This window comes from Fringilla coelebs, assembly GCF_963513975.1.
Source record: "Fringilla coelebs genome assembly, chromosome: 12".
NCBI lineage: Eukaryota > Metazoa > Chordata > Aves > Passeriformes > Fringillidae > Fringilla > Fringilla coelebs.
The window spans coordinates 16,445,543-16,455,820 of record NC_140038.1 but is presented as its reverse complement, the minus strand read 5'-3'; positions in this window follow the sequence as shown (position 1 = coordinate 16,455,820).

Genomic DNA, 10,278 nt, shown 5'->3' with positions numbered 1-10,278 from the left:
AATCACATCCCATTCATCACTGCTACTGTCTGGATGTAACTCTGCCAGCCAGGGCTTGGCCTCTCTCTCCAAAAAGCCCCTGATGTGCTGTACAGCAGCTTCACCCTGCAGGACCTTGATCAGTGCTCCTGCCTGACTCACTGCCCCCTTCCTCACTTCTCAGAAGCTGTGGGAGCTGCTCCCTTTCACCCCTCTGGCTTCAGAGTCCTTGGATAAACCTGAGCCGCCACAGTCCCACTGCAGCCTCTTCTGTGGAAGGGTGGCCAGGGAAGGAAGGGAGGATAGTCAGGGAAAAAGGATAACTTTAGCACTGTTGGCATTATGCTGCAGGCAGGTACTGTGCCCTCCATCACCTCCCTGGAGCCCTGCAGCTGAGGAAGCTGGTCTGAGCTCAACATGTTACAAAAAGCTGCTGCAGGACACTGCCAAGCCAGCTGGCCTGAATTCACAGCCTGAGGCTGACACCCCTTTAGGCACACAAATGGGGATGTAGAGCTCTGGAGCTCAGACATAAAGTGCGGGCCTTTCTGACACTGAAATTCAACCCAAGAACAAAATCATTCCTTACTGCTGTGGCACTGAGCTCACAGCACAGACCTCTCACCTTCACTACCATGCAAGTCAAATGTGTCACCAATCTAGATGATGGAATATGCCAGGAGAGGAATCTCCTTGGCATATTTGATGCCTTATGAGACAACGCAGATGTCATGGAGGACATCCTGTAACTTTGCTTCCTTGGCAACCTCGGTGCCAGGAGCCTGACCATGCTCTGTATGGCATCTGGCCATGTTTATTCAGTACTCCAGCCCTGGAGAGGAAGCAGCCCAGCTCTGCTGGTGGCCTTGGTGGTGACAGCAGCTCTGTGCTGTCCCTGTTCCATGTGCTCTGTTATGTCCCAGCTCTGCAGGCAGTGCTGGTTTTGCTCTCAGCCCTGAGGAATGAGGGTTATGAAATGTGTTCTGCTGGCTCTGGCTGACGACGTCAGTTGATTTCTCAGGCTGACAGGGAGATTTGCAAGCTTAAGATGGCTTACAGGTCCTTATTTACAGCTCACAGGATGAAGCCCAGACCTAGGCACCCATATATTTGTGCTCAGAGGTTGAGCAAGTAAAGGAAATGTTTAAATATCTCTCCTTTCTCTTGATTCCCTACTGTCCATCACAGGTACGAGTGTGAGGATGGAGCTCCTGTTTCTCCTTCACTGAAGGCTCCAGGGAATCCCTGAATCCCCATCATGGTGGGTGAGTCCCTGTCCTTCCCATGGAGAAAGGCATGGCACAGCCCTAGCTGGCTGAAATGAAGGGACAGAGGGAAGCCTATGTGATTCTGGCCACAGTTTATGGGATGAGACAGTCGAGCACAGGCACAGGATGCTCCCAGTCTGCAACTGGTGTTAAGTCAGCAGACTGCTCCCACCTGAGAAGTAGGATTTTTCCATTAAATAAAACCTTGCAGCTCTTTCTTTCTCTTTCTCCCCTTCCCTCTTTAAATCTGAAAGAATCCCATTTAATCTATAGGGAGCTTTTCCTGAACAAAAATCCCCACTAGGCTTGACCCTGACCTTTGCAAATGGAAATATGATGTAGTGAGAATTGAGAGCTGAGAGTCAACTGGCATCTTTGCTTTTGCTGCTGAAATAGAGCAGGTCATTTCACATTTCTATTATGAGCCTCAGATAATGGGGAAGAAAATTAGGTAATTCCATTTTTTGGATTAGTTGGTTTTCTTGTCAGCTGGGAGATGAGATCTGCTGTATGTGGAGAATGACTGGAGGCACAGGATGAACAGAACAGCTGGTCACAGATATTGTTTGGGATTCTATTTCTGCATGACCTGCTCCAGAGATATCAAAAGAGATTGTGGCTGTCTCCCCTGACAGTTATACCTGTATTCCAGTGCTGACTTCAAAGCTGTTGCTCTGCATTTGCCCACATTTGAACAAGTTGAGACTCTGGACCATTGTTTAAAGATAGTCTTGAAACTTACCAAGCTTTGAAATGCTTGAAAATGAGTTATGCATGGACACATGAAAATTAAAGTACATCAGGGAACCCACAGGCAATAGCAAGATGTGCAGGACAGGGAGCCTTGCCAGAGCTGACAGGTATTTGTTTATGGGGAGAATTAGAAGCTCTAGTTCAAAGTCTGCAAATTGTTCCATGAAAGCAGGGCCTCCTCATCACAGAGACTGAATTCTCCACACAGGCACATGTCAAAAGAAGAGTTTGTAGAATCAAGAGCAGTGTTAATTAAAAAAAAAAAAGAAAAAAGCCCCAAAGATCACTGCATGAAACATCAACAAGCACAGCAAGAAACAACAAGACACCAGGCAATCTTTAATCTGAGAAAAAGAAGGCACAAATCCAATGTCTAGAAAGCAAAGACTGATTAAATTTAACAATAAGTATTTTAAAACAAAACAAAAAAAAGCAATATGTGTGATTAATGAAGCAAAGTGTTTGATTTTTCATCTCATGGGTCTTCAACTCTGGACATTCTGGAAGATATGCTTTGGTGGTACCTTAGCAAAGCAAGCTCACTCAAGGATTGAAAGGAGCAGGCTTGATGTTCTCATGCATCTTTCTGATCTTAAAAAACAGTGAGCCTTTTTGGATTTGATAAAGCACTTGATAACATATCACAAAACTTAGCTCTTTGGATGATCTGAATACAATAATCCATGGACCAAATCATAGCTGAGTGGCTGCAAAGAAGAATACTAAACAGAGAGTGATTCTGTTACAGAATTATGTTTATTAGAGCATCACAGAGATCAGGTCTTTGGTCTTTACTGACATTTTTATTGATGACTCTAAGGAAGGATTAAACAAAAGGATGACAGGCATTCACACAGTGACATGAAGTGGAAAAGGATCAAAAACGCCAGGGTAAGCAGAAAGATAATGCAAAGGAATCTGGGTAGACTAGAGACCTGGGGCAAAAATATCCCAGTGCAGTGAATCTCAGACCTGGGCAGATTGCAAGTTTCATCTCTGCAGATGCCTATAAGCTTTAAAGGTGATGCTCATTAGAATCATGCCATGGGGTGAAAAGCCTAAAAAGTGCAGTGTGTGGGGAGATGCTCTGTGGGAAGCCCTAGAGATGTGATACAGCAAGCCAGAAGGAAAACAGAGAGTCCTTTAGCATTTCTGGCAGGCAGGTCATTTAATAAACATGTCTACCAAGATTCTTCTTTAATAAAACTCGATGTATCATTTCCATTCACCGAGATGGTGTCATGTCTGCAAACTGCACAGAGCTTTGTCTCCTCCATGCATTAATTTCCATCCAAATGCCCTGGCAGAGCCTCTATTAGCCACCTCTGTTGACAGGAGTGGATTATTCAGGGGAGCGTAACTAACTCTCTCTTATTTCCCTGAAATCTACACTCGGCTCCTCTGCTGGCAGACGAAAATTTACAAGTGAAAAAGTCTACTGTGTTTCTTTTGGTTTAGGTGTTTGGAGTTGGATTTGAGGAGGGATTCTAGAGATTCCAAACAAGGTTTAGACCTTGGAACCTGCCCTGGTGGGCAGGCAGTCTTGAGTTCCCTTAAAGCATCTCCCAGCACCTCTTGCTTGGAAGAGCAGGGGGCTAGGACAGGGACAGGACTCCAAGGGACACTCTCAACTCCAAATGAATCATTGATCTGTAAGCCCTGGGGAAACTGGGCAAATTTAACCAGTTGCAGCAGCTCTTCTGTGCAAGTGTCCCTGCCATTCTGTGGCATCCTCCCCTTCAGGACACTGGCAGCAGCCAGGGAAGGACATTCTGGAGGAGAGGCAGGATGGAGCAGTGCAGGCAGCTGAGACAAGAGCATCCACTGCCAGACTGCTTGAGATGGCTCCAGAGCAGCCAGTGCAAAAGGATTTGGAGTAGGTGGGAGCGGAGGAGTGATGTTTGCCTGTAGGTTCATATCACCCTGCTGGCATTAGCTAAAGCCCTCTTGCCTGTGGAAAGGCTGTCTGCATGATTTCAGTGCTCTGTGACCTACAGGCCTGTTCCATCTTGCCTCTGACTGAAGCTGGTATGAATCCATGTGCAGAGCATCCTGTGCCATCACTCCATCCTCCCCTGGCTGGCACTGCTGCCCAGTGTGCCTTTATCTCTCTCTGAAATAAAGGTCATTTTGGTGTTCTGCAGGTAGTGAAGGCTTTGAAGAAAGGCTTTGAAGTACACTATAGAAGTAGACATTATTACTCACTGCCCAGGGATTTGGAGAATGTTTAGTCTGATTAAAAAGACTTTGCATTTTGCTGGCAGGAAGCATGACATAAAGTGGAAAATTTTTCTGAGCTGAATTCAAATGAGTTGATTTTTCTATCAGCCCTTCTCCTAGAGAATGGGTATGCTGTTCCCTGCACTGGATGAGGCTTCATGCTCTAGCAAGGTTCACTCTACCAGTAAGGATTTGAATTTTGGACTGAAGTTTTAAGGGGTTTGATTTGAAATGAAGTTTATGGTACACTGGAAGACAGTAAGTACATCTGGCTCAGGGGAAAGGCTCATAGGGTTTTTGGTGCTCAGGATTTAGAGGCACGGCAGATTTGGCAGGGACAGGAGTTGGAGTAGAGACGAAATTAGCAAATCTTCCTAGCTAGAACCCCAGTGCATCCTTAGGGAGGATTGTATGTTATGTTTGGCTCCAAATAGTGCTATCAGACTCCAACTTCATAAACACCACATTCTTTCACAGGTATTTGGGTTGGGGAAATAAAATTGGGAGAAACAGGATAGGCTTATGGACTAGACATCTTTCATCTGAACTGCAGTAAACCTCTTAGCATCCCACAGGTGAGGAAGGGTTTGTGGCACTCAGCTGATAACAGCACTGACAGCAGATGTTTAGTGCCAGGCAAATTCTTCACAGCCAACATAATTTGAAGTGCTGCTTCCAAAAATCATCAGCTGTTATTTGGGGTGATGCTGAAAATATTTTAAATGGTATTTCAGGAAGCAAAACAAGAGGTGTGTAGAAATTGCAGCTCACAAAGGCTGCTTTAAGTGACAATTTGTGTGGTAGGAAGCGACATTTATTTAGTTGGTTTGAAGGGAAACAAATATATTTTACACCCACTCCTCTTGTGTCAAAATTCAGTTGAAAAAAACAGGTTTGCTGCTGAAGAACTATCAAGACATTTTCCCTTTCTGCTTTGCTTTTTAAAGGGAGTGGAAAATAGGTGTGAGGTTTTTTTCACAGTGATGAGATAGCTGAATCTTCTGAGCAGCTCGATTCCTATCCCAGGTGTCTTTCTGATATTTTAATTAAATAGATTATAACAAGCAACAGTGAATTTTTGGCAATTTAAGAAATAATCCTTCCTTTCCTGATTGCTTATCTTTTATTTTTGGATCTAGTAAGGCCATAATCCTACTATTTCTTCACTCATCCACAGGGACCCTCCAGCCACACAAAGATAAGGCTTCATGATGCTAAAGTAAAACCAGAAAAATCCTTGTCTGGAAATCACAACAGAAACAACTAAACAAAAAGCCCACCAACAAACCACAGGGTTCAGCCCTTTTAGAAAGACACAAACTGCAGTGAGAGCTCCCAGATTTCCTGCTGTCAGCACACCTTTTGGTCAGCACACCTTCCTCCTGATATCCATCTTGCCACAGGACAATCTCAGGGCTGGCTCACACTGGGGATTTGGAAGCCTGGCTGCAGATGTTAACAGATGTTTTCCTACTTTCCCCAGAGAGTGGGTGCCACTTGCACATCCATAATCCTCTATGAGCTGATCCCTGTAACAAGATGCCACAAGGATTTAATCTCACAGCTTCCAGGGGAGCTGCTTCACACACAGAATTATTCCAGGCAACTCAAGATCACTGTCATTCCAGGGAGAAGGCTGGTGCTGGGATGACAGTTACAGCCAGTGCTCAGTTAAACCAGGATTACAGTCTGCTGCTGCTGGAAGGGGGAGAGAGAGTGTGCCTCATCCTTGCTCCCTGCTCTGCTGGGCGTTGGCATTCCTGGGACCTGCAAACAAATGTTTGGCCAGGTGTGACTCCCAACAACTCCCTCTTCTGTAGCCCTTTGGGGTGGTTCATGATTTACAGAAGAGCACCTAGGAGCAGAAGCTCCAAATTTCAGGAATGGCATGGGACAGGGAGAGTGATCCCTTCCCCAGGGTGAGGGGCTCCACGTGGGATGGACACGAGAGTGACAGGGCACCTCTGTGCCCTCCAGCCCTTCTGGAGACCGGCTGCACTCTCTGGAGGGACGTCTGCTGGTGAGAGCTGCACAGACATCCCGGGCTGCTCTCACAGCAGCAATGACCACCATGTGTTAGAGCAGCATCCTGCAAGGGCTCTGGTGGATTCCCTGCTTCTTCTGCCAGTCCAGACTTCTGAGACGTGGGTAAGTAGGTTCTGATGGATGAGAAGCACTATCACAGCACAGATATTTCCCCTTTGAGCTGGTCTGACTGATTTTCCTGCAATGACAAAATAAGTGCCATGTCTGACGATGGTTCAGCTGCACTGGGAGATAGTGTAGAGGTTAAATCCAATTCTGTTTATTCCATATCCCAGTCACTTGCAATTCTGGATGGAGTCCTGCTACTTGGCAATCACTTTAACATCATCACTGGACATCTAAGACCATCTGAGGCTGCAAGATTAGACACTACCACCCTGACAAGTTTATTCCATGCAGCTGAAATGAAGAAAACCAGTCTAAGGACATAATTTTCAAGTTATCTGAAGGCTTGAATTATTTGTCAGTTTCATTCAGGTTGCACTTCAGCAGGCCAGCCAGGACAGACTGCATGAATAGGCAGTGGAGCAGTGGGAGGCAAAGTCATAATCGGCTTTTGTGTTCTTTGATTATTGTTATCCAAACTAAACAAAGATTTGTGGTTTACTGCTGTCCTTCCTTTCCCTGTTTTCTTTAGATTAACTGCTGCACTGCAACATTGTGTGTATTAGCAATATTGTAGAACCTGCTCAAGAGATAATCTCTGCACCCCAGCTTAATGACTGCACCAACCTCATTTAAAAGGAATCTGCTGCTTATCACAGACTTAAATTACAAGCCTTTTGCAGCAGTAACACTGGCTTTTAATGTCTGCAAAAAGCCATAAATGTTTTAGAGGGTTATAGAAATAACAGGCTAATGTAATGTGCTAACTAGGAATGTGCAAAGACTTGTCCAAGTATATCTGAAGCTCCTGCTTGCTCTACACCACTGGTCTTCACTTAGCAATAGGACATATTTGCAGCCCTTGGACCACTCGTGATAGATGAGGCACTGCAGTTTTACTGCACTGCTGGTTGAGGTTATCTAGAAATAGTCACTGGAAGAATGATTAAATCTTGCAATTACCCTGTGCTCTCTTGTCTGACATCCAAGCTCAAACACTCTCTGATGGAGAGGTGATTGCTCCTTGAATTTATATCTCTGCTAGTACCCTGGCTTTTTGGTTTTGAGATGTCAGAGGTGGGCTCAAGGAGCACAGATATCTTACCAGCTCCATTTTATTTCCTTCCTTACTGGACCCTGGTCTTTTCCAGAAGGTGTATTACTTCTGCAGCAAATCCTTGGGAACGTAGTTTGCCTCATTTTGCACACATTTCATTTCTCTCACAGCAACACTTATTTATTCCTGCAAATCCAGCCTGCCCAAATCTGAGGACTGAGCCAGTTTCCACTCCTTTGCTTATTTCTTCTCTGCACAATTTCTTGCAAATTTCCCCCTATTCTGAGAGCTAAAAATACATCTGGGTGCTGCCTGGAGGCCATCTAAGAGCACAAAGGAAGGGACAGCCCGAGCTTCATATGCATTGCTAAGCAGTGCATGAAGAGCCTTCCCCACAAACAGGGCTGCTCCTGTATCAGGCATCCATAAATACAGAAATCTGCCATTCCCAGAAGCAATTGCATACAGAAATGCTCACTCCTATTCAGTCAGCACAGACTCTTCTACAGAAAGTGCAATTGCTACTGAGAGCTCCAACTTGTAATGACACCGAGCAGGTGTAAACGGGAAGAAAACTCAGCAGGGAGAAAAGCTACTCCAACTCCCAGCCCTGCAACCTGCAGAGACTTCTCCTCCAGGAGTGTGTTTGTGTCAGGAATGAAACACAAGCTTCATCAGAGGGGAAACCAAATACTTTCTGCATTTTTTACTGTCTGAACTTCCTCTCTATTTCTCAAAGTCGTGTTCTTTACCAAAGCTCTCGGGAGCGCTGGCTTTCACAGCCACCACTGCTCAGGGGGAGATGAAACCAAGATCCTTCCTTGTTATCCAAGTGGGACTCTTTGTCCTACATACATGGAAAACATGACTTACTAGGTAAAATCTAAACCCCACAAATTAGTTCAGATCCCCAAAAGATGACTGTTCAGATAAAATGTTTATTACAGAAGGGCTGGTAAACTCCCCTTGCTCTCATTTATTACTGCTGTGCTCAGAACAAACCACATGATGTCATTGAAGAACAGAGTTGCGAAATCCCACATTCCAGACCAGGACCCAGGAATGATTCCCAAATTAGGCAAATGACATGGGAAATATCAGTAAAGATCTGAGAAGAAAAAAAACAAACAAACCTACAAAAAAGCCAAACCAAAACAAGAAATCCTGAAGCCACTTGAAACAAATTATGCTCTCCAAAACCGTAGTGTTAATGGCTCTTCACCTCCGATATATTCACTCAAACTACAGGAGGTGGTTCCTGTTTTGGAAGTGCTTTACACATCTTCCCTCATCCTATGGGGAAACACTGCTCTGCCAGGATGAATGCCAGAGGGATCTGCCAGAGGCCGGGCAGCAGCTGGCAAACATCTCACAACAGGCAGGGCCAGCAACAGGGTCAGTGTTTACAAATGATAACTCATGTGAGCAGCGCTCACACCAGTGTTTGGGAAATAGCCCACACCACCAATCTGACCTCCTGCCCAGATGGAATTTTTACTGATTTATTTATTTTATTTTTTTCTGAACAGAAATAAACCAAGGCCCCATGTTGGAAACTGGGAAACTGCACAAAAGTCAGCAATGAAATAAACTCGGAACAATGCCCAATTCAGACGGTTTAGGAGGCCTTCTGCACAGTGTCCATGTCAAAATTTCCTCATGCAAAGAATTTCCTGCAAAAAACACACAGGATGCTTTTATTACCGAGTGGGTGGCATTTGATACAGCATCCCAATTGGCCAGGGAGGCCAGTGAACCAGGCATTATTCCACTGCCACCTCTCTGGGGGGACACTGCCTGCAGAAATACACCTCTGTCATCTCCTGCACAGCTTAGTCACACATATAATATGGATCATACCCTGCCCTGCCAGCCGTGAAGTGCAGAGCTTAATAGGACAGAAATCAGCTCTTTCATCTTTTCCCTTTGTTTCACATCATTTCAGTGCCAACATGCCCTTCTTTCCACATACAATTATTTAGCAGCAATGAAGCTCTTGGTAATACTGAACACTGAAAGCAAAAGTTGGTTTTGGCTGTATTATGGCACAGGCACTTTGCTCCCTCATTTACTCCTCACCTCGAACACTGTGTGCAGTTTCGGGTGCTACAGTACAGGAAGGATATAAAGCCACTAGAGAGTGTTCAAAGGAGAGTTATGAAGACGGTGGAGGATCTAGAGAAGGGTGGTTGGTCACTGAACAGGGCAGTGGTCACAGCACCGAGCCTGACAGAGTACCAGCAGCATTTGGACAATGCTCTGAAGCACTGGGTGGGATTTTTGGGGCTGTCCTCTGTAGGGCCAGGAGTTGGGTGATCCTTGTGATTCTCTTCCAGCCCAGGATGTTCTATGATTCCTATAATTCTATGATTTATGCTCCCTGCCTGGCTTGGCTGATGGCACCACTCACATGTTCAGTGCCCCAGGAAGGTTTGCAGAACCATGGCTGAGATTTTCTCACATCTTACATTTTTAAATATATGAAGATCTGTAAATACATTACCCTGGAAGCAGAGCCCTGGTGATCAGCGAAAAGGCAAGAAGGCATAAATCTGATATAGGAATTGTTGACGTAGCAGCTGGGCCGTGCTGACCCAGCAGCTCCCGAGGTCTGTGCCCTGTTTGATGGCAGCATGAGCCCTGTGATTGTTTTGCAGCTGGGCCGATGTGTGTTTTGCAATTAAAAGTGGCCACAGAATCACAGAAACAGAGAATTTTGTGGAGGGGACCCACTATGATCATCCAAATGCAACTCCTGGCTCCGCACAGGAGGTGCAAACTGTTCCACCCTGTGCCTGAGACTGTTGTCCAAATGCTGCTTGAGCTCTCTCAGGCTCGGTGCTGTGATCA